The sequence below is a fragment of the Pongo pygmaeus genome, chromosome 15 (assembly GCF_028885625.2).
Source record: "Pongo pygmaeus isolate AG05252 chromosome 15, NHGRI_mPonPyg2-v2.0_pri, whole genome shotgun sequence".
Taxonomy (NCBI): domain Eukaryota; kingdom Metazoa; phylum Chordata; class Mammalia; order Primates; family Hominidae; genus Pongo; species Pongo pygmaeus.
The window spans coordinates 85,052,129-85,078,582 of record NC_072388.2 but is presented as its reverse complement, the minus strand read 5'-3'; the positions used below and the strand labels follow the sequence as shown (position 1 = coordinate 85,078,582).

The following is a 26,454-nucleotide window of genomic DNA, read 5'->3' as shown; positions in this document are numbered from 1 at the left end:
TAACTCCGTAAGCAGTTAAAAACCTGTGTATAAATCTTGACTCCCCCAAAACTTAACTACTAATAACCCACTGTTGACTGGCAGCCTTACTGATAACATAAACAGTCAATTAACACATATTTTGTATGTTATATGCATTACTTACTGGAATTCCTTTAAGTTTTTTAAAATAAATTAACTTCTTTTTTTCCTTCTCTCTATACATACACACAAACATATGTACACACACACACTCACACACACACACACACACACACCCTACTGGTTTTGTTGTTCTCTAGAGAACCCTAATACACCATCTTTCGGAGAAAAGCAAATGCTAAACTATTTATGTACCAAAACTCAATCCTTGATACGTGGTCTAAAATAAAGAAAATATTTGAAATTATAACTTTCAGAAAATACAAGATAACTCCTAAATAATTTGCCACTAGAAACAAGGAAAATATGTTCTCTGCAGACATGATCGGCTGAGGGCTTAATCCCAAAAAACCTCCAATTATGCATCTCTTGATATTTTGTTTTGTATAAAAGAAAAATAACAAATAAATAGAAACTGAAAAGTATTTTGTTCTGGGTCAATCCTTTGCTTACAGTTTCCATCACAGGTATGATTATCTATCTGTGAAAGATAAGGACCCATCTTGGTGAAATTTCTTACAAAGTTGGCAACTTTATGTTTTATCTTTTCCTGTTTGGTTTATCTTTCCCATTTCCTATAATATATGTCATATTTTTTTCTGGCTGTGCACTTAACAAGCTTCCCAAATTTAATATTTGTCTAGTGGGAGCAGTATGTTTTCTTGGTTTTGAGGTTGACACTCTTGTTGGATACTGACCATATGTTTTTTGCAATATATATTATACCAAGTTCCTGTTTTCTCAGTGCATATTTTTATATGTAGGGGTTAACTAGAGTAAAATCAACAGATTAAATTATATTTCAGTCATAGGCTGGATTAATTTTCACTTAAATTTATTTCAAACTAAATGTTTCATCCCTATTCATCTTTATTCATTCAACTGTATCCCATGGATGCTCGCCATTTAAACACCTGGTAGTTTTCCCTTCTTGGCAGATTCTTGGACTCGTCCTAGCTTTTCAAATGTTTTAGTAGAATTAAGAACATTGTTATTCTCAAAGGTGAGGAGGGCTTGGGGGAAATTTTAATGTAACTTATTTTCATTGCCAAATATATGCTACGGGTTTAAGAGGTAAATTTCATAGCTACAACCCCTCCACTCCGGGTTCCATACTTGTTATGAATGTAAATCTTCACAGTGCCTTTGTGAGGACTTAGAAGGTGGAAGTGTCATAGAGTTATTAACAGACAGCACCAATAAATAGCAGTGGCTTCAATGTCTGAATAATGCTTTCACTATAAACTAAGAAGTTTGGAAAACCCAAAAATATAATTCATGTAACACAGCATTAACATTGCATTTTACTTTTCTTGTGTACACCCTGAATACATAGTCTGATAACTTAAAAATTATGAGTTGTATTCATATGTTATTTCTACAAAAAGTGACAGCATTTTGATATTTTTCCCTTTCCATTCTATGTTAATTTCTATCTGACTATGCTGTACTTTGGCATTGTATGATCAGAGAGACCATGCTATGTTTGGTAAAACTATTTTGTACAATTTAACAATTCATTCGATAAATTCTACTGCTAAACTGCAGTAATGATAGATTATTATCAATAACAATGATGGGTACAAAAACAGTAGTTAGAAAGAATGAATGAGATTTAGTATTTGACAGCACAACAGAGTGACTATAGTCAATAATAATTTAATTGTACATGTTAAAATAAGTACAATCATACAATTGGATTGTTTGTAACACAAAGGATAAATGCATGAGGTGATGGATACCCCATTTGCCATGATGTGATTATTATGCATTATATGCCTGTATCAAAATATCTCACATACCCCATGAATAATACACCTACCATGTAGCCACAAAAATTAAAAATTAAAAAGATCACTAATGATGGGAAAAAAAAACTACCAGCCTTCTTTCTGCATCGCTGCAGTGACATGTCCTACGTTCTAACAGAGCAGAATCCCCTATTAGAGGTAGGCTTTGCCGCAATCTAGATTAGATTTTTCTGGATAAAGATTTCACACCAAACAGAAAAAACAAGAGCAAATCACAACAGGTTTTGCAAACAGCTCCTGCAACCACAAATGTAATATGTTCAGTATGGAAAGCACTGTTAATGATGCATACATTTTCTCAACCACATCCACAAGTTAATCAAAACCACTGTCAGTGGCATTACTTTTGCAAATAAAGATCATACACATGTACACACACATGTGACAAATGGTAGATGTAACACTCTGTAATACTGTATATTTAAATAAAGATTAAATATGTAAGAAAATTGGCCTAATTAAATAAATATTCACATGGGGAAATCAAGGATACACTCTAAGGTCTGTACTTCTAACTGCTAACTGACACTGAAGAGAGCTAGCCTAAAAGAGATAATATCGTTTGGCAAAGCACTAAAATAGAGTCAAACTGTTTCCACAACACCATGAAAACACATTAATTTAGTGAGCTACAGGTCTATCAAACTTTGGCTTGGTACATGCATATAATAAATATTCTATGTCAATTTAAGCTAAAGAAAAAATGTATTTGGCAAAATATAGACAAAACCTCTGTTTGAATTACTGTACCTCATCCCATTTCCCATTTTAACTGATTTTTCAGCAAATTTTGTCCTCCCTGGAAGTACACTCTTAATTTACAGCACTTTTTTTTTTAACTTTTAAGTTCAGGGCTGTAAGTGCAGGTATGTTGCATAAGTAAACTTGTGTCATGGGGGTTTGTTGCACAGATTGTTTCATCATTGAGCTTTTAAGCCTATTTCCCATTAGTTGTTTTTCCTTATCCTCTCCCTCCTCCCACTCTTCACCCTCTGAGAGGCCCCAGTGTGTGTTGGTCCCCTCTATGTGTCCATGTGTTCTCATCATTTAGCTCCCACTTATAATTGAGAGTGTGTATTTGGTTTTCTGTTCCTGTGTTAGTTTTCCAAGGAAAATGGCCTCCTGATCCATCCACGTTCCTGAAAAGGACATGATCTCATTCTTTTTCATGGCTGCATAGTATTCCATGGTATGTATGTACCACATTTTCTTTATCCAGTTTATCATTGGTGGACATTTAGGTTGATTCCATGTCTGTGTACAGCACATTTCTTTAAGACAAAATAAGTGATCAAGGATAACAAATATTTTATACGTATACGTGTGTGTGTATATACATAAACAACTCAGTGATTTTTTTAAAACTATAATATACTAGTACCAACTTACACACTTTGTGCTTCCACTAAAATTTGTTTCAAGTTTAATTATGTGTATCTAAAATTTGTGTAATTTAAACAAATCATAATTAAAAATCATACACAAAGTATTATGTACAAAAATATATGTTTGTGTCTGTGTATGCATATTCAAATATTTAACTTAAAGTACCAAACTGTTCATTAAAAATATATAGAAGATAAATTATCTTTACATTCAGTTTAAGAGTTTCCTAAAACTTTAAGTCAAGATGTTGAAATAACTGTTGAGAGTTATAATCATAAAACTGTATATGTAAATGGATTTCTACTTTTAAAATGTTCAAAAACTTCTTTTCTTGCTCACCATTGTCCATAATATTGAGCAGGGAAGAATATATTTTCCACATAACTCTGAGAATGCAATATTGAGCTTGTTTTCTATATGCAGAGGAAGGTAATGTCAATAGAGCCTATTAGGTGGGGATGCTGTCATGTTTGATGTTAGCAGGTTGTTTTACCTTTAGTTTGGTTAAGGTTGGTTGCTGAGCTGGAGATAAGCAAAAAGAAAACTCACATCAAATAACACAGTTGGAATAAACTGAGGATATGCTAGAGCTTGACTCATCCATGCCATGCCTGTGAATTCAGATATAAACCATAAATTCAATTGTTTTGTAAAGATAACACAATTTGTTTACATAGCTGAAAAGATCTGACTTAATAAAATCCAGTAAGTAGGAAAAGAAACATTCTTATAGTTTTAAATCTGTTACCACCATAATAGGGTCCTGGAATGTTAAGATGAACCCAAATTTTCTCAATCTTATTTTATTATTAGACTTATTTTTGTTTGTACAGATATGTAATTCTGAAATACTCCATAATTCTATAAAAATTTAAAAATATTCCTTTTCTTTCTCTCTGCCTTATAAATAGTATAATTATATGACTTCACATAAAAAACTGTGATAGTTCAGGTTCTTTGAGAAGCAGACTCCAAGGCTAGATTAAACATGCAGTGATTTTGTTAGGGAAAACCCCTGAGGAAGAAGATAGAAAAAGAGTCATTAAAAAAAAAAAAAAAAAAAAAGTCATGGAATAATAGGTGAGCTGTTGATCCCCAGTATGGGTCTTACACCCAACTGAAGAAGATAGAAAAGGGGAGATGTTGTAAATATTCTGAACAGCTTGCAAAGTAAGGCAGTTTGGCAAAGTCATCAAAGGGTTCTTGAACCAAAGTCAACCAGCTCGGGAGTCTTATGGCTTCCAGAAACAAACCTGTCTTGGTATCTCCATCCTCCTCAGTCCATTGCATGCAGAAGCCTATGGGAAATATAGGTTTTGGTCAGTGTGGCGATGGATTTTTGTTCCATGCAGCAGGAAGCAGCTAGAGCCGTTGCTCCATTACAGTCCCTTCAGTTGGAAGCTTGAAAGGAACATTTGCATGGTTGCCACAGGTACAGTTCGCTAAAGAAAATATTATTCAACCTTGATCTTATATGTGACAAACTAGAATCAATCCCTGAAATAAGAGTCAAGATCTAAACTGTAGATTCTACAAGATAGAAGAAATCCAATTACACTGAAAAGCACATGAAATGATGTCACGATATGAATAATATGTCACTCTGCGTGGAGATCAGCCTAGTCTCACTCATGCCCTCTCCCTCTAGTGTGGGAAAACAAGAGGAACCTCCAAAATTTCCTAACTGCACAGAGAAATTGGTGGAAATTCACTTCATTTTGAAGCTTGGGGTTTCTACGTGGTTGATCTAATCAAAATATTAATGTTATTTTTCTGGAAGAAGAAAAAGTGAAAATATAAAAATCATGCTGATTGGATTTGAATAGATTGTATTGATCAGATATGAATATTATCTTTCATCCAGATTGGAAAGTGCTGTTTTGAAATCCAGTCCTTCACACTTCCAAACTGATCATTTTTAATAAGTAAATGTCATTTTGGCTTTTTTTTTTTCCTCTGGTCAGGAAGAGAAACAAGAAGTTTCCTTCCTCAAACTTCCTAAAAGGTGCCATGTGTTTTCCTAAAACCAAGGTGAGCTAACTCAATAAATTCTATTAAAAAATTGCTTAGTACTGACTATTAATGTAGAGCCCTAGAAAAGCATCTTTTGTTATGTTTCTATAACATTTGCCTTGATCGTTTTTAAAGAAATAATAACATGAAGCTACCAAACCATGAGAAATTGATCTTTAATACTTTAATGTAATTATTTCCTAATACCCTTTCTAGTTTCTCTGGATATTCTTAAGTTTTGAAGCCAATTTAAAGCAATGTTTTAATTATTAAAACATGTAGCTTAATGGGAGTTCTTTAGCATTTTAGTGAAAACACCTAACAAATCCCTTTCACTCTCAATTTCTGATGTCTGTATTTAATTTTCATCTTTCCACAAACCAGGCATGCATTTGCCACAGAGCCTTGAAGTAAGATAATCACTGTTACACAGTAACACACATCCTGGACCTGCAATTTTGTGTCTCAGGAGAAAGAAATCAAATCTTCCTTCACAGACCTTTGAGGCAGCAGGCACTGGGTATCCACTGAGGATACCTAATACATTTCTCCAGTACATTTCCCTGTTTTTTCATTCATGTGCTATTTTATTCAGTAATAATAAGAAAAATACAGTACTTAGAGCCCGAGTTTTACAAACAGTGAAGCAGATACTGTTATTTTGTCAGATGATTAAGCTGTCTTTTAGGACTAGTTCAGATATTTTCCAAGGCATCATAATTCCTTTGGTCACGAGGGTGTGACATATTTAGCTACATATTATGTGGCAAAGTAGAAACAGAGCAGGATGAGTTTCTCAGAATGGACACATAATCTGGTTTGCAAACAACAGAGGATTTAATTCATTTCTTTCAACAACTGGTCAGGCTAAATTCAGTCTTTTGTTTCCTTCCTTTAAAAAATTTTGAGTATAAATTTAGCTGGGTGTAGCATCAGAAGTCTATCCCACGTGCTAACATAGTTCAGTATTTGTTTCATTGTGTTTTGTTTTGCTTTATTTTAGGAAAATTCTAAAATAGAACTACCATATGATTCAGCAATCCCACTTGTAAGTATATATTCAAAGAAAATGCAATCAGTTTGTCAAAGAGGAAATTGAATCAGTATGTTGAAGAGATATCTGCATTCCCGTGTTCATTGCGGCATTATTTACAACAGCCAAGGTATAGAAATGACCTAAATGTCCACTGACAGATATATGGATAAAGAAATTGTGGTATATTGATACAATGGGATATTATTCAGCCAAAATGAGGAAAGCCTGTCATTTTCAATTATATGGATGAACTAGAGGACATTATGCTAAATGAAATAAGCCAGGCACAAAAAGACAAATACTGTATTTTCTCATTCATATTGTGGTATCTAAAAAATGTTGAACTCATAGAAGCAGAGAATAGAACAATGGCGTCCAGGGTTTGGACAGCGTGTGTGAAATGGGGAGATAATGGTTAAAAGGTAAAAACTTTCAATTCTGACATGAACCAGTTCTGGAAATCTAATGAACAACATGGGTATTGATGATAGCTGTGTTAATTTGACTGCAGTAATGAATATACAATCTATATGCATATAAAAACATCACATTGTACATCCTAAATACATTCAATCTTTATTTTTCAAGTAAATATTTTAGAATTTAAAAAAATAGAAATTATTTTACTGATTGACGAAAGAATAGTTTCTAAGAGAGCTAGATTAAAATATACATCATACTAGCACTGGATAAGTGAACCAAATCTTATGTTAACATTAGTTGACCAACATTATTTTCTAATAGGTTTATCAGAGGCATATATAGACACTGGATAATCTCATTGTTGTTCTCTTTCACTTAGATCAGAATCTCTTAACATTCAAAAAAATGACTGAAATGTGTGTGTTTCACGAAGTGGAAAATAAGTTACAACTTTTTGTCAGATTCTCAAAGAGATTCTTGACCAGAAAAGATTCTGAACCTCTGTATAGAAGTAACATGTTTTCATCCAGCGTTGCACAGTGGTTCTTGACTGTTCTTTAGAACTAATGTTCTTCATTTTGACTTGTACAAATTGTAGAAGTCCAGTAGGAGTAGAGAGACAGAATTTGTAATATATTACAAGACATTTACAAGTTGGAAAAACTGCTTCAGTGAGTGAGCTACTGTGGTAGAATTCTAAGATGGCATTCCAATGTTCCAATCCCCAGGTTATTCAATAATATGACTCCAGGTATTGTTGTGAGGGGATTTTGAAGATGTAGTTAAAGCCCCAAATTGGTTGACTTTTTACAATATGGAGAGCATTTGGGTGAGACGGATCTAATCACATGAGCCCTTTAAAAGCAGAATTTTCTCGGGCTAGTAGCAGAATGGGAATTGGAAATTTAAAGTGCAAGAAGGAACTAATGTGAAGAAGATTCTCCATTGCTGAGATGGAGTGGGGCACATGGCAGGGATCTAAGAGTGGCCTCCAGAAGCTGAGAGTGGTCCCTGGTTGACAGCCAGGAATGCAGTGGATACCTTAGTCTACTGCTGCAAGGAAATGAATTCTGCCAACAGCCTGAGTGAGCTTGGAAGCATATCTTCCCCTAGTCAAGACTCCAGATAAGTATACATCTGGACAACACCTTATTTTCAGCTTTATAAGATCCTAAGTAGAGAGACAAGTTAAAATTTGCTGGAATTCTGACCCAGGAAACTGTGAGATAATAAAATTTTGTCATTTTAAGTTGCTCAATTTATGGTAATTTGCTACATAGCAAAAGAAAAAGTTGCTAATAAATAACTTCAAATCTTTCATTTGTTTTCATGAAATCTGGATATCTATATACCTAAATTTAAGAAATTTAGAGCTATTGATAGCTTAGTGGTTTTTTTCCTTGCCACAGGAAATATTGTATCAGGCTAAAAATAAAATAAGAAGATAAAAGAAAGGTGAATTACGAAGTTATCTTTTGGTCATTTTCTATTTAAAACCAAGAGCAGTCTGGGGGAAAAAGAAAGTCAGTTTCATCATCCTAATCTAAAGGATGAACAATTATACTTAAAGTTATTGGAAAGAGATCACCACTACAATTTCACTGTTTGTTTAATGACTTCTAGTAGTTTTTAATGTTTAAATTCTACTCTCTGAGCTCACATTCTCATTATACATTTGTTTTAAATATAATCAATTTATGATTATGAATTTATGTATGAAGTTTTTAAAACCATAAGAATAAATTTGGTTGCATCTTATAACTATAGATTTCCAAACACATCTAAAAGAAATTTATGATTCTGTGCTCAGAAAATACAGAAAAAAATCTGTATTTTTCACATAACTGTAGGTGGTTTTTATGGACACAAATATTTAGGAAATTTTCCTTATAACTATTGCAAACTTATTGGAAAAATCTGACCTGGTTATCTCTACTATGTTGCATATAAAGGAAAGATTGCTGATGCTCAAAGGAAGTTCTCATCTTGCAGGGAGGAGAACACAGAAGCATTAATAGATATGTAAATATACCATGTAACATATGGTAACTAAAGACCATAGCCAATGGGAGTGAATATTGGAATCCATTTGGCTAAAGGCTTTACTTTACCACAGACCACTGTGGTCAAAGAAGATCTGCTTTATTCAGTGAACCATAAAACAGATTGTTTATAAAGCATGAAACCAAGAAATTCTGAAGTGCACTCACCAAAACAATGTTTCCAGACAGCTTCCAGATATCATAGGGCCTAACTGCAAAAGATGAAGTTTGCTTTTCAGCCTTTTTTTCTGTCAACTGCACCCATTGAGTGTTTTGTGCCTCACTCTTCTTCTGTTCCCACTTTTTCAGGCATTCAATAAATCTCTCTCAAAACCTTACTATTAAGAAATTTACCTGATAATCTCAAATTTCTGCTCACTTTCCATAATAACATTTTATTTTAACCTTCTAGAAAACTTCTTAATTCAGACAAAATATGCAGAACTAGTTCTACATATAGAGATAATCTAATGTCTTAAGAAAGAATTCTAGCAGGGTTTTCTTTCATATCTACAAACAGTTTCACAAAGAAGCATTTTTATAAGCCCAATTTCAAAACCATTTCATGAATAAGCTCTAGCACTTGATTTGGCTTTTTTTAGAGCTTCTGTATATCCTATAAATTAATTAATAAGCACTTACGGTAAACTTCTCAACAGCTAACCTATATCAGATATTCTTCAATAACACAGAAAAAGTATTTAATTTATTCTTATAAAAATAAATATCCACTTATTTACTTTGTGTTTATTTCAGCCCAAAGCACCATCTATAATGCATTTTTATGCTTAGAATTTCTTAGCTTTGGCCCGGCACGGTGGCTCTTGCCTACAATCTCAACACTTAGGAGGCCGAGGAGGGTGGATCACCTGAAGTCAGGAGTTCAAGACCAACCTGGCCAACCCCCTCTCTACTAAAAATAGGAAAACCTTAACTGGGTGTGGTGGTGGGTGCCTGTAATCTCAGCTACTTGGGAAACTGGGGCAGGATAATTGCTTGAACCCAGGAGGTGGAGGTTGCTGTGAGCCGAGATCATGCCATTGTAGTCCAGCCTGGGCAACAAGAGTGAAACTTTGTCTCAAAAAAAAAAAAAGAAAGAAAGAAAGAAAGAAAAGAAAAATAAGAAAAAAAGAATTCCTTAGCTTTTTTACATTGTTTTTAATGTTTAATATTAAAATTGTGTACATGTTTATGCATTTTAAACATACGTGTTGTTAATCACAGATGTTACCAGACTCTGGAAAACCTTCCCTAAAAATTTTGAGTCAGTATGTATATTTTTACCCTTGTTTTATTAATGAAGAAAATAAGATTTCAAAGGGGTAAAAAAATTTCTCTAGGTCACAAGGCTAATCACCAGGGAAATTAGGATTTGAATAAAATCAGTCTCATATAGAAATCAATGCTTATTTTTAATGCCACAATAATTCCAGTTGAGTCAAACTTCTGTCTGTAATTGTAACTATACATAGCACAAACCTCAATTAAAAATGTTTGTCAAACACGCAAATATAAATTATGAATATTCAAACAAATATAAATGATGAATAGCTTAAATTACTTTGTACACACACATATAAATCCAAAAATACTGCGTATGTAAACTTTTTAAATACACAAATATTTCAGGGCAATAGATGACAGCTGGTACCATCCCAACCAGAGTATTTGCAGTTACATAATGTTTTATTGACAATATGCACTCATAAATACAAAGTTATTTTAATTATGCAAATGAATTCCAACAAAATAAACCTAATACATAAATAAACATCCTTCACCTTTCTTATCAGTAGAATTAAGTTTTATTTTTAACAATGCCCACTAGGGGATGCTGGCGCATTGACACTAGAAAGTGGAAGACGTTGGCTGTCCTGTCAGGTCAACTAAAATACTGACAGTGAACCCCCCCTTTGCAGTAATTTATTTTTGTAGATAGTTTTTAGAGAATAGAAGTCATTCACACATATTGGCACAGAATGACAGTCCCACAAAAAAAATGGAGTTTTAAGCCAACTGAATTTTTTTGCATTTTAATAATATTTTTAATAAAAGTACTTGGATTCCTGTAAAGCGGATTTGGATAAAACCATTTAGATGTCCAATACTTTTGATCAAGAGTTATTGTTTAAATGAGAACACATGGAGACAGGGAGGGGAACATCAAACACCAGGGCCCATCGTGGGGTGGGAGGAAAGGGGAGGGAGAGCATTAGGACAGATGCCTAATGCTTGCGGGGCTCAAAACCTAGATGTGATGGGTTGATAGGTGCAGCAAACCACCATGGCACATGTATACCTATGTAACAAACCTGCACGTTCTGTACATATATCCCAGAACTTAAAGTAAAATAAAAAATAAAAAATGAAGAGCTATTGTTTATGGAAACATAACTATTCAACTATTAGAAAGTTTTATATTAAATAGCACAAAAACAAACATGCATATGTGCTAAATTATCTATATATAATTTATACATAAATCACTATTGTAGCTATTTTGGAACCTGAATTCACTATTGTCGAAAATCAAAGGGGAAAATATGTAAGTATTACTTTTAATCAAATAAAATAATAAGTAAAAATATGAAATACCACTTAATGTCATTGATTGTCAATAAGTTATTTTATATGTAATTAAATCATTTCTATCTGAGGAAAATGCTCAAAGTAACTCAGTAAAACACTATGTACAACAAGTTAAGTATTTTTTAATAAAAAAACGATAAAAATGAGCTGAATTTCATCATGGAGTTCTTAAGGGAAAAAGTCGAAGAATTTTTTAGTAGCACATAATTTTGTTGCATAATGTCAACCCCAAATGAGCTTGGGATTGTCCCCAAATGTTTATGTAATTGAATTACATTAAATTTTTCACTCAAGCTCATTCTTCCATTATAGGTCCAAACGTTTATTAACCTTTTTAAAAAAAATTAGTGTTATTACCTTTATTTATTCACAATTGTCTCTTTCAAGTTTAAAGCAAGCCTCATCATATTAATAATCAAGCATTTAATGAGGACATTTGCATTCACTCAATTCAGATCCCTCAAATCTCGTAGACTTTAATCATATCTTTTATCTTTCATTTTTCCAGATGAGTCATATGAAATATTTAACCTTGTTATCATATGCAAATTCCTTGAGTCTATTCATGTGGCAATCTATTGACATACATCTATTAAGTGCCTGATTTGCCAGTAACACTATGCCAGGAGTTTAGAGGCATAGAAACATAATAAATTGCTCTGTATCTTAGCCTTTTCCTGTCCCACCTCTTTTCAACTTGAGGTTTTAGGTGCAAGCTTCTTCCAACCACTGAGTCTTCCTCAATCAAACCTGGCAGTACATTACACAATCTTATCCTCACCAGCAGATGAGGCTTATCATGAAACTCACTGTCTTATATCAGGATATAGTACCAACTCTGTCCTTGTTTTAGTTGATCTGTCAATAGCACTTGATAGTGCCCTTTCTATTCCACAAAATACATACCTTTTTTTTCTTATGGATTTCAAAACTCTATGATCTTTTCTCTTAGCTCAGGAGCTACTTCCCAATGTCCGTTGTTTCTGTCATTTTCCTCTAGATCTAAATCTCCGGAATCTCCAGGGATTGGAACCAAGTGCTTTATCTTTACCATATACCAATCCATGAATCAACTCCAAAACAGATCTCTAGAAACATACAAGACTGACTACCGCCTGAAGGTTTCTGACACTAAGTTCCTGATGTGGGTCCATTAATTTTGGAGCACAGAATATATTGCACCTTATGTTTGTAACTATTGATCATCTTTTGTAAGAAAGCCTCCTTTAAAGCTGAGCTCTTTCTCTAACTCCTTTGGGTCCTCACTTTTTCCTCTATTCTCTAATTTTTAGCCTGGTATTAGAGTCTTCAGGTAACTCTCAACCAAGTCCACATGCTTTAAAAAAATATTTTCAGGTACAATTAAAGTACAATAAACTGCACATATTGAAACTGTACAATTTAATCAATTTTAGCATATGCATACAACCTTGAAACCATCACTGCTATCAAGATAATAAGCATTTTCATCACCCAAGATGTTTCCTCTTGACACTGTTCTTACAGAAATTATAATCTCAAAATAAAGAATAAATGTGTTTTATAATATGAGAGACATCGTTGCATGAAAAGCAGTAATGGGAGATAAATAATGGTATAGATGATAAGTAATATAAAAATATATAGGAGGGAGAAATTATTGAGGGTATGATAATTGGAAAAGGCTTCATCATTACCTATCCAATGTATTTTCTTACATTATTTTTCTATCTGAATATTTGTTATTGGCATTACTACTTTGTGCTTTTTTCAGATATTGATATAAAATACTCAATGCATTTTATGTTTGGATTCTTTTTGGCTTTATAGAGGAATACATTCTCTTCTCCTTTGGCTGTTTAATCCCTTCTCATGAAAAATAACCTTGACCTTTGCATTCTGGATGTATCAAATATGAAATAATTTTAGAATTCGATCTCAAATGGCCCTTTTGCAAACTCCAAAATGTTGTGTAAGTCCATTTTCTCTTTTGCATTATTCTCACAAACATACTAAAACGTGATTTGATGTCTTCTATTTATATTAGTGGTTCAAAGAGTTTCAAGCATACGAATTATTTTTCTTCCTATTTTTTAGAACATCCTCTTAGGTAGTGCTTCTTCTGTTACCAGTGACATAAATGATCTTTTGTATTGTATAACTCAAAGGTTAAAGGGTCAGCTGACTTTTGGTGACATTAGATTATAAATTCAGGTGATGTCATTGGACTCTCTTTCCTCAAATCTCATCTCTGCTTTCCTTGCATTTAGGGTTGTCAGATAAAATGATGTCTCCTTAAATTAAAATTTCAGAGAGACAATAAAGAATGTTTAATATAAGTGTATCACATACATTCCATGGGACACGCTATGCTTAATCTTGCTGTTGTCATTTTTTTCCCCCTGTAAATCGACACAAATATCAAATTGTTCTCAGGTGGACTTTCTTCAGCTGTCCACCCTTACCAAAATCTCTAAATTTATGCCCCGCAGATGAGTCACTAAAGAGAAAAGTGAGTGTCTTTTTTCTTAAAGTCTCCAATTGGGTCTTATTGGAACAAATTGAGTAATAGTCCTCAAACAATTGCTATGACCTAAGAGATAAAATATACTAATTTGTTAGGTCTGGATCATACAAGGCAGAAGGCATGAATGTGTCAGCTTCACCAAACCATATACACTCAGAGTCATTGAGAGGCTACTGCCAGAAAGAAAAACAAGGTCCAGTGGGGAAATGTATATTAGAGAACAAAAAGCAAAATATGACTAGTGGAGAACTTTCTTAATATGGCTCTACTTTTAATATCCTTGATTCATAATAATAATAAATCTAATATAAATTCAGGTATATTTTAAAGTGATGTGCACTTTATCAGCCACGGCTAATTCACTCTTTATATTGCATTGAACATTAATAAATATCAACAGCTCAATGTGTGGGCAGCATGGATTAACAGGCACCTTGCAGTAATTGTGTGGCAAAGAGAGCAGTTGAGTTTCTGTCAGGAAAATAGCATTTCTCACATTACACAACCCTGGAGTCTGGTCTTATTTCTATCTCTTATGCCTCTGAACAAAGTAATTCAACTCTCTAAGAATCTTGAACTGCAAACTGGGAATTTAATAATCTTTTTCATTGGATTATTCAAATGATGTAAGATAATGTTTCAAATTACCATAGCATAGCAGCTGGCATATTGTAATCTCTCAGAAAGGTTAACTGGATTATTATCAGCAATGACCTTAAAATAATCTTTCAAGTTGATATGATTTGGCTCTGTGTCCCCACCCAATTCTCATCTTAAATTGTAATCCCCACATGTTAGGGAGGAACCTGGTGGGAGGTGATTGAACCATGGGGTTGGTTTCCTCCATGCTCTTTCCATGATAGTGAGTGAGTTCTCACGAGGTCTGATGGTTTAAAAGTGTGTGGTGGTTTCCTACTCCCCTCTCTCTCCTGCTCTGCCACACTAAGATGTGTCTTGCTTCTTCTTTGCCTTGGGCCATGATTGTAAGTTTCTTGAGGCCTCCCCAGGCATGTGGAACTGTGATTCAATTAAACCTCTTTTCTTCATAAATTACCCAATCTCATGTAGCTCTCACTGTGAAAACTGACTAATACACAAGTGATACTCTTGACTTCTGTATGTTCCTGCCTCAAAACACTTTTCACATGTTCACTAATTTATTACGTGTTATGTTTAGGGCCATCTCTTCCAGTAAGTTTTTAACTCCTTGAGGTCATTATTCATTAGTGTGTTCTCAATATTTTCACGTGAATTTATTTTAATGTCTGTTAGGTCAAAGTGATTTTTCAAATCACAGTGCAGGATTTTTTATTTTATCCCTCTTGAATTCCAAAACCATATATATTTTTTATAACTTGGGCTGCCTTTATCTGATACCTCTCTGTAGATGCAGCTTGGAGCAATACCTTCATAGAATTTTCTATGGTCATGCTTAAATTCCATTTCTTGATAACATTTTCTTCATTGCATTGTTAGTATAATATTATTATTTTTACTTTTCTTCACCAAAACACAATAGCCCCTTATCTCTTGTGGCTGAGACCCTAGGATATCCTCCAATTTCTTTCTTAAAACTTAGTATTTTTTCCACCAAGGAGAATATAGGTTGAGTTGCATGCTTAGAAAATTCAATGCACACCCTTCTTCTATGGAAAAATTACAAAATTTTATACGTGGCCAATTGGATCATTAATTGTTTGGAACGAATCATATGCTACAAAAGATAATAAATGAACCTGTTTTCACAGCATTTAATTTAGTGAAGATAGAAGAAATGTGCCTAGATTTACATTTTTAACTCATGTCAACCCCATCGAGTTAAATTGATAATAGATAAGCAAATACAGTTATTTGATAGAAGACTGATCGATAGATTAGACAGGTAAACTATACATGTACATCATCTAATGTACATGAGAATACATATAATAAAGTTACTAATCAAATAATATAAATCTTCAAAGGGGACCTGAGTGTTACATTGGATAGGCGTTCAAACTTATTGATGTTGACAAATTTCCCTTTCTCAGATACAGCAAATATTCATACTGACAAGAAGTATACCTTACTTAGAATTTCAAGGTTTTAAAATTGAAAAATAGTTTCTTCTCATAAAAAAAATGCCGAGAAACCTCTGTTAAAAAGTCTAAAGTGCAATGTTATGGAAAATGCAAGTGATAGTGAATCTGATATCTTGCATTTGAAACTGCATTCAAATGCTACTGCTTAACCTTGGACACATTATTTGCTTGCTCAGATGGAAAGCTAACAATAAGGTGGATTCAAATTCAATTTCATCACTACTTGTTATACATCTTGGAGAAGTTATTTTTCTTCTCTGAACCTTATTTCCTGTTTGCATAAAAATACTAATACAAAAACTCAAATTGAGAACGCTTATGAAAATGAAATAAATTTCTATACAATTTTGTGCATAATATCTCTCACATAATGTGTATTTATTAGTTTCTTCATTTCTTCAGGTTCTTAATCAGCATCATTGGGATTTCAGTGATAGCAGCTTATTATTAAATCCACAGAGATATATTAATGAGATAATATGTATTAAGAGTTTGCCAAATCCAAATGCTGTTTTTTCCATTACAATACTAACAATCACCACACTTAGGACTACAACTACCCTTGCAATAGAAGTAAGGTACAGTTGAAAAAATGCTTAACCAGAATTAAGAAAATCTAAGTTTTAGCTAAGAGTACTTCATTTTTAACTTATTCTCTAATATTGGGGTACAGCATTATATAGATAATTCTTTTCATTTTTGGTAATCAGTTTCTTTATTATTATATTATACATCTGTAGCTATGTTTATATCATTACATGCATTCAATCTTTATTAATTCTAACATACTATAATTATGAGTAAGGCATTGGATGTTCAGTAATATTAGTGCCATCTGAAAGCCATCAATGGATGGGGGAAATTGCTGTGTTTAGGAAAGTCTCTCAATGGAGGGAGAGGGAAGAGGAGGCAGGAATATGTAGGAGGAGAGAGTATGCAGTCTCTGCTGAATCAGTACCAGCCGTCTTATTTGATGCTAATTAACTTTCAAACCAGAACCTACCAAGACTAAGCAAATGGCTGCTGAAAAGTTTTGCCAGGTCAGTTGAGTTTTTCTGAACCTCAGTTTAAGACTCTTCCTGATTTTTTTTTTATTTTGAAATTTAAAGATTTCAAATTTTATTGTAGACAAGAAAAAAATGTTATCAGTGACTATACATTTTGCTGGTATGATAATCTTTGGTAATTTGTTCAATGTTAACATTCTCTTTTTTTCCCATGAATGGTTAAAATGTTTTTGGATATTGAATTATAGGCAATGCAATGTAAATATAACACAGCCAAAATACACTGCCTTTACAGTTACCAGTAATGAAAGTTAATGCCATCTTGTGAAATGATCTAGTAGAGTCTTTGTGAGCACTTTCACTAAAACCTCAGTTTTTGGTCAGTTATAGCATCAGCAAACAGGACTTCAGAGGGAATAACACCATCTGTTGTTATTAAGAGTGACATAGCCCAAGGTTAAGGCAGACACGCAAAAATCCTTTGATCTTCAGTATTTCTTTGCTTCTCTCTATTTACTATGAACTTGTCTAGTTGAGTTGATGAAAAGTATGCAACAATCAATTTGGTTTAAATCCAAACCTCGGTTGAAAAGCTGTGAATCAACTGAAGGAACTACTGATTTGTCAACTCTTGTTCTGTTTTGCCTGTGGTGTGATAACATCATGTTTGTACACAAAAATTTATCATTGTAATTTCAAAACCTGTAAAAGTCTTTCCTTTCCTGAGAAAAACTCATAGAGTTAGACTCTATTTATTCATGTTTTGTAATAAGTAACTCCTAAGAAGACAGTCAGCAAGTCAGAATCAGAAACAAATTCAAAGAAGCTGAATCCTGAATGTAGAAACAAACATCGATCTTAACATATAAAAACGAGAGTGAGTGAATGATATATCAGCAATCATAGAGTTGGGTCAATAGATTAAGTGGAAAAGAAACCATAGAATAAGAAGCTCAGATACCATGCTGGCTTGAACTATCATGTCACAATCTTGGAAGACTGTGTTACCAGAAAAAAATAGCTAATTCAACTGGTTAGAATACAAGCATAAACTATTACTATATGTTGTCATTATTCATGGCATTTCACATAAGTATCTTAGAACAAGCTTAAAATTTATTAATTTTCACATTATTCTTCCAAATTTTGGAAAGTTAATATGATTACAACTACAATAAGCAATTATTTAAATGATTTTAAAAATATTCTTAATTAAAAATCTATACAAATAAGCTATTTCTGTGGCTCTGGAGGTAAAGTATATATTCTTCTCACTCATATACCCTCTTTCATTCTCTCTGCCTTTTAAATTTTTATTTCTTTTGTCCATAGTCTTGCCCTGAACAATCATTAGTCCCCCAAAGTATGTTGTCATGCTCTTAACGTGACTAATTCTCAGGCATGACAGCATCTGATGAAAACAAAAACAAGGTTAAAGGTTTTACCAATTCCTCTTCTAACAAAGAAAAGGTGACTTTTTTAAAGAAAGTCTATTTTTTGTTTTGAGAATCCTAGCATACAATTCAGCAAATGACTGCTTCATAATAATAACTTATAATTTTCTGCTGCCTTAAAATTTACAAAGTGCTCTTACACACATAACATCATCTGATCTTTGCCTCAACCCACTGAAAAAGGTTGAAATAAAAGTGACTCGCTTAATTCATACAACTAGGTCGTCTGACAAGTTTTAAGTAAAAACTTACATTTAAAAATTCATATTTTAAAACTAGTATTTTTTTGACCAAAAGACTAAACTCATTATTTTGCAATCACTATCCTTTATGAAATGTGAAAATCCATAAAATATTATTTGTTTAGCACTAGCAAGTGATTCCATGGGTGGGAAGATGGGTGAAAACTCATCTTAAACCAATAACAGTTTTACCAAAATTAATTTGTAAGATAGCTATTTACTTCATAAAAGATTAGTAAGACTATCTTGCAATAATACATTTTCCCTCATGAAATATTCGACCTTAACAATGGTTTATAAGGTGAGTTTCACTGGAAAATTCTACATATATGAAGCATTGGTTTTTCAAAATATATTTGATTTGTCATACTGTTATATGTTTCCGGAGGAACAACATCACAGAGGTAAAGAAAAATTCACATCACTTCATAGCAAGAATACCTATTAGAAATGTAATTAATCACTTCCAGCTGGCAAGATGGCAGGATAGGAACAGCTCTGGTCTGCCGCTCCCAGCAAGATCAACACAGAAGGTGGGTGATTTCTGCATTTCCAACTGAGGTACCCAGCTCATCTCACTGGGACTGGTTAGAGAGTGGGTGTAGCCCACGGAGGGTGAGCCAAAGTGGGGTGGGGCATCACCTCACCCAGGAAGCGCAAAGGGTTGGGGAATTCCCTCTCCTAGCCAAGGGAAGCCTTGAGGGACTGTGCTGTGAATTCCCATGGTCTTCACAACCCTCAGACCAGGAGATTTCCTTGGATGCCTACACCACCAGGGCACTGGATTTCAAGCACAAAACTGGACAGCCCTTTGGGCAGACACTGAGCTAGCTGCAAGAGTTTTTTTTTATACCCCAGTGGTGCCTGGAACACCAGTGAGACAGAACCATTCACTACCATGGAAAGAGGGCTGAAGTGAGAGCCAAGTGGGCTACCTCAGCGGATCCCACCCCACAGAGCCCAGCAAGATAAGATCCACTGGCTTGAAATTCCCGCTGCCAGCACATCAGTCTGAAGTCGACCAGGGACACTAGAGCTTGGTGTGGGGAGGGGCATCCACCATTACTGAGGCTTGAGTAGGCGGTTTCCCCTCACAGTATAAACAAAGCCACCAGGAATTTCAAACAACGCAGAGCCCAGCACAGCTCTGCAAAGTTGGGGTAGCCTGACTACCTCTCTAGAATCCTCCTCTCTCGGCAGGGCGTCTCAAAAAAAGGCAGCAGCCCCAGTCAGGGTCTTATAGATAAAACTCGCATCTCCCTGGGGGACAGGGCAGCTGTCGGGGCAGCTTCAGCAGACTTAAACATTACTGCCTGCCAGCTCTGAAGAGAGCAGCAGATCTCCAAGCACAGCACTCGAGCTCTGCTAAGGGACAGACTGCCTCCTCAAGTAGGTCGCTGACCCCCATGCCTCCTGACTGGGAGACAACACCTAGCAGGGGTCAAACAGACACCTCATACAGGAGAGCGCTTCAGCTGAAATCTAGCGGTGCCCCTCTGTGAAAAAGCTTCCAGAGGAAGAAGCAGGCAGCCATCTTTGCTGTTCTGCAGCTTCTGCTGGTGATACCCAGGCAAACAGGGTCTAGAGTGGACTTCCAGCAAATTCCAGCAGACCTGCAGCAGAAGGGCCTGACTGTTCATAGGAAAACTAACAAACAGGAAGGAATAGCATCAACAACAAAAATGACATCCACACAGAAACCTCATCATAAGTTCACCAAAATCAAAGACCATGGGGTAGATAAATCCATGAAGATAAGGAAAAACCAGTGCAAAAGGGCTGAAAATTCCAAAAACCAGAATGCTTCTCCTCCTCCAAAGGATCACAACTGCTCGCCAGCAAGGGAACAAAACTGGACAGAGAATGAGTTTGACGAACTGACAGAAGTAAGCTTCAGAAGGTGGTTAATAACAAACTCCTCCAAGCTAAAGGAGCATGTTCTAACTCAATGCAAGGAAGCTAAGAACCTTGAAGGTTAGACAAATTGCTAACTAGAATAACCAGTTTAGAGAAGAACATAAATGACCTAATGTAGCTCAACACAGCATGAGAACTTTGTGAAGCATACACAAGTATCAATAGCTGAATCAATCAAGTAGAAGAAAGGATATCAGAAATTGAAGATCAACTTAATGAAATAAAACATAAAGACAAGATTAGAGAAAAAAGAATGAAAAGGAATGAACAAAGCCTCCAAGAAATATAGGACTATGTGAAAAGACCAAACCTACGTTTGATTGGTGTACCTGAAAGTGATGAGGAGAATGGAACCAAGATGGAAAACACACTTCAGGATATTATCCAGGAGAACATCTTCAACCTAGCAAGACAGGCCAACATTCAAATTCAGGAAAGAGAGTACCACAAAGATATGCCTCGAGAAGAGCAACCCCAAGACACATAATTGTCAGATTTACCAGGGTTGAAATGAAGGAAAAAATGTTAAGGGCAGCCAGAGAGAAAGGTCGGGTTACCCACAAACAGAAGCCTGTCAGACTAATAGCGGCCTTCTCTGCAGAAACCCTACAAGGCAGAAGAACATGGGGGGTCAATATTCAACATCCTTAAAAAAAAGAATTTTTAACCCAGAATTTCATATCCAGTATAAACTTCGTAAGTGAAGGATAAATAAAATCCTTTACAGACAAGCAAATGCTGACAGATTTTTGTCATCACCAGGCCTGCATTACAAGAGCTCCTGAAGGAAGCACTAAACATGGAAAAGAACAACCAGTACCAGCCATTGTAAAAACATACCAGATTGAAAAGAACTTCGACACTATGAAGAAATTGCATCAACTAACGGGCAAAATAACCAGCGAGCGTCATAATGACAGGATCGAATTCACACATAACAATATTAACCTTAAATGTAAATGGGCTAAATGCCCATTTAAAAGACACAGACTGGCAAATTGGATAAAGAGTCAAGACCCATCAGTGTGCTCTGTTCAGGAGACCCATCTCACGTGCAAAGACACACATAGATTCAAAATAAAGGGATGAAGGAATATTTATCAAGCAAATGGAAAGCACAAACAACAAAAAAAGCAGGAGTTGCAATCCTAGTCTCTGATAAAACAGACTTTAAGCCAACAAAGATCAAAAAAGACAAAGAGGGTCATTACATAATGGTAAAAGGATCAACGCAACAAGAAGAGCTAACTATCCTAAATAGATATGCACCCAATACAGGAGCACCCAGATTCATAAAGCAAGTTCTTACAGACCTACAATGAGACTTAGACTCCCATACAATAATAGTGGGAGACTTTAACACACCACTGTCAGTATTAGACAGATCAACAAGACAGAAAATTAACAAGGATATTCAGAACTTGAGCTCAGCTCTGGACCAAGCAGACCGAATAGGCATCTACAGAACTCTCCACCCCAAATCAACAGAATGTACATTCATCACAGCACCATATCACATTTATTCTAAAAGTGACCACATAATTGGAGGTAAAACATTCCTCAGCAAATGGGAAAGAATGGAAATCATAACAAACAGTCTCTCAGACAACAGTGCAATCAAACTAGAAGTCAGGATTAAGAAACTCACTCAAAACCCCACAACTACATGGAAACTGAACAAAGTGCTCCTGAATGACTACTGGGTAAATAACAAAATTGAGGCAGAAATAAAGAAGTTCTTTGAAACTGATGAAAACAAAGACACAACATACCAGAATCTCTGGGACACAGCTAAAGCACTGTTTAGAGGAAAATTTATAGCACTAAATGCCCACAGGAGAAAACAGGAAAGATCTGAAATAGACACCCTAACATCACAATTAAAAGAACTAGAGAAGCAAGAGCAAACAAATTCAAAAGCTAGCAGAAGACAAGAAATAACTAAGATCAGAGCAGAACTGAAGGAGATAGACACATGAAAAACCCTTCAAAAAATCAATGAATCCAGGAGCTGGTTTTTTGAAAAGATTAACAAAATAGATAGACGGCTAGCCAGACTAATAAAGAAGAAGAGAGAGAAGAATCAAATAGACACAATAAAAAATGATAAAGGCGACGTCACCACTGATCCCAAAGAAATACAAACTACCATCAGAGAATAGTATAAACACTTCTGCACAAATAAACTAGAAAATCTAGAAGAAATGGATAAATTCCTGGACACATACGCCCTCCTAAGATTAAACCAGGAAGAAATCGAATCCCTGGATAGACCAATAAAAAGTTCTGAAATTGAGGAAGTAATTAATAGTCTACCAAACAAAAAAAAGCACAAGACCAGAGGGATTCACATCCGAATTCTACCAGAGGTACAAAGAGGAGCTGGTACCATTCCTTCTGAAACTATTCCAAACAATAGACAAAGAGGGACTCCTCTTTAACTCATTTTATGAGACCAGCATCATCACAATACCAAAACCTGGCAGAGACATAACAAAAAAGAAAATTTCAGACCAATATCCCTAATGAACATCAACGCAAAAATCTTCAATAAAATACTGGCAAACCGAATCCAGCAGCACATCAAAAAGCTTATCCACCACGATCAAGTCAGCTTCATTTCTGGGATGTAAGGCTGGTTCAAAATGCGCAAATCAATAAATGTAATCCATCACATAAACAGACCAATGACAAAAACCATATGATTATCTCAATAGATGCAGAAAAGGCCTTCAATAAAATGCTACACCGCTTCATGCTAAAAACTCTCAATAAACTAGGTGTTGATGGAATGTACTCAAAATAATAACACATATTTATGACAAACCCACAGCCAATATCATACTGGATGGGCAAAATCTGGAAGCATTCCCTTTGAAAACCGGCACAAGACAAGGATGCCCTCTCTCACCATTCGTATTCAACATAGTATTGGAAGTTCTGTCCAGGGCAATCAGGCAAGAGAAAGAAATAAAGGTATTCAAATAGGAAGACAGGAAGTCAAATTGTCTCTGTTTGCATATGACATGATTGTATATTTACAAAACCTCATTATCTAGACCAAAATCTCCTTAAGATGATAAGCAACTTCAGCAAAGCCTCAGGATACAAAATTGATGTGCAAAAATCACAAGCATTCCTATACACCAATAATAGACAAACAGAGAGACAAATTACGAGTGAACTAATGTTCATAACTGCTAGTAAGAGAATAAAATACCTAGGAATACAGCTTACAAGGGATGTGATGGACCTCTTCAAGGAGAACTGCAAATCACTGCTCAGGGAAATATGAGAGGACACAAACAAATGGGAAAATCATCCCATACTCATATATAGGAAGAATCAATATCGTGAAAATGGCCATACCGCCCAAAGTAATTTATAGTTTCAATGCTATCCCCATCAAGCTACCATTGACTTTCTTCACATAATTAGAAAAAAACTACTTTAAATTTCATATGGAGCCAAATATAAGCCTGTATATCCAAGACAATCCTAAGCAAAAAGAACAAAGATGAAGGCATCACACTACCTGACTTCAAACTATGCTACAAGGCTACAACAACCAATACAGCAATGGTACTGTTACCAAAACAGATATATGAACCAATGAAACAGACGGTGGCCTCAGGAATAATGCCACTAATCTACAACCATCTGATCTTTGACAAACCTGACAAAAACAAGCAATGGGGAAAGGATTCCCTATTTAATAAATGATGTTGGGAAAACTGGCTAGCCATACGCAGAAAACTGAAACTGGACCCCTTTCTTACACCTTATAGAAAAATTTACTGAAGATGGATTAAAGACTTAAATGTAAGTCCTAAAACCATAAAAACCCTGGAAGAAAACATAGGCAATACCATTCAGGACATAGGCATGGGCAAAGACTTCATGACTAAAACACCAAAAGCAATGGCAACAGAAGCCAAAATTAACAAGCAGGATCTAGTTAAACTAAAGAGCTTCTGCACAGCAAAAGAAACTATCATCAGACTGAACAGCCAACCTACAGAATTGGAGAAAATTTTTGCAATCTATCCATCTGACAATGGGCTAATATCTAGAATCTACAAGGAACTTAAACAAATTTACAAGGATAAAAACAACCTCATCAAAAAGTGGGTGAAGGATATGAACAGACACTTCTTAAAAGAAGACATTTATGTGGCCAAAAACATGAAAAAAAGCTCATCATCACTGGTCATTAGAGAAATGCAAATCAAAACCACAGTGAGATACTATCTCACAACAATTAGAATGGCGATCATTAAAAAGTCAGGAAACAACAGATGCTGGAGAGGATGTGGAGAAAAAGGAACACTTTTACACTGTTGGTGGGAGTGTAAATTAGTTCAACCATTGTGGAAGAGAGTATGGCAATTCCTCAAGGATCTAGAACCTGAAATACCAATTGACCCAGCAATCCCATTACTGGGTATATACCTAAAGGATTATAAATCATTCTACTATAAAGACACATGCACACGTATGTTTATTGTGGCACTATTCACAATAGCAAAGACTTGGAACCAACCCAAATGCCCATCAGTGATAGACTGGATAAAGAAAATACAGCACATATACAGCATGGAATACTACACAGCCATAAAAAAGGGTAAGTTTATGTCTTTTGCCGGGACATGAATGAAGCTGGAAACCATCATTCTCAGCAAACTAACACAGGAACTAAAAACCAAACACAGCATGTTCTCACTCATAAGTGGGAGTTATACAATGAGAACACATGGACACAGGGAGGGGAACATCACACACTGGGGCGTGTCAGGGGTTGGAGGCTAGGGGAGGGATAGCATTAGGAAAAATACCTAATGTAGATGATGGGTTGATGGGTACGGCAAACCACCATGGCACGTGTATACCTATGTAACAAACCTGCACGTTCTGCACATGTACCCCAGATCTTAAAGTATAATAAAATAAAAGAAATGTAATTAATCACTTATTCTTAACCTTGGTCAATGATTTTGAGCTACTTTTTCTCCTTTTAGCTTTATCTCCTATCAAGCTAACCTTTTATTTCCTTTTTATATTGTAATTTTTGGAAGAAAGGCACTATGAACACTCTGAGTTTAAAGAATGGAGAGTTATGTTCCCCGTGGGAAATAAATTTATCAACTATAGCACAGTGCTTGTGTACAATTCTTTTTGTCTTTAGACTTATAGATTTCACTCATTTCCAAAGCTCCTTAGGTCAGCATCTTATTCCTCCACCTTTTTCAGTGAAGTTGCCCCATACATGCATTATATACTCAGATTCTTTTGTTAGATTCTTTGTTCAAGCAATAAAATTCCCCAACCTTCTATATATATATATACACACACACACACACATACACACATATATATACACACACACACACATATATATACACACATATACGTATACGTGTATATATATACATATATGTGTGTTTATATGTGTGTATATATGTGTATATATGTATATGTGTACATATATGTACACATATACGTATATGTGTATATATATACGTGTGTGTATATATATAATCTAATATTTTATATATGAATTTTATATATGGATATTTTATATATGAATTTGTTCTTAAGATGCTAATTCTTCCTTTTCAAATTTTATACATCTTTGTGGTTTTATCTTATATATCTGCTGTCTGATGTTTGTTACTAGTGTTCATTGTGTCTATTTCTTGTTCCTGACTTTTGAAAGACTTCATCAAGTGTTTCTTCATTAAGCAGGTTCTCAGTTTTGTGTTTGAAATACATATATTTTGTCATATTAACAAATATCCATTCATTT

The 26,454-nt window shown here is 34.8% G+C and overlaps 1 long non-coding RNA gene across 1 annotated transcript in view; it reads left to right on the top strand.

Moving 5' to 3' along the window:
- The first annotated feature begins 4,933 nt into the window (after positions 1-4,933).
- Positions 4,934-26,454, top strand: part of LOC129012770 (uncharacterized) — a 56,479-nt gene continuing 34,958 nt past the window's right edge. The window contains exons 1-4 of the long non-coding RNA XR_008493713.2: positions 4,934-5,369; positions 6,355-6,399; positions 12,442-12,585; positions 13,251-13,392. This is a non-coding gene — a long non-coding RNA (uncharacterized LOC129012770). The remainder of the gene's footprint in view (positions 5,370-6,354; positions 6,400-12,441; positions 12,586-13,250; positions 13,393-26,454) is intronic.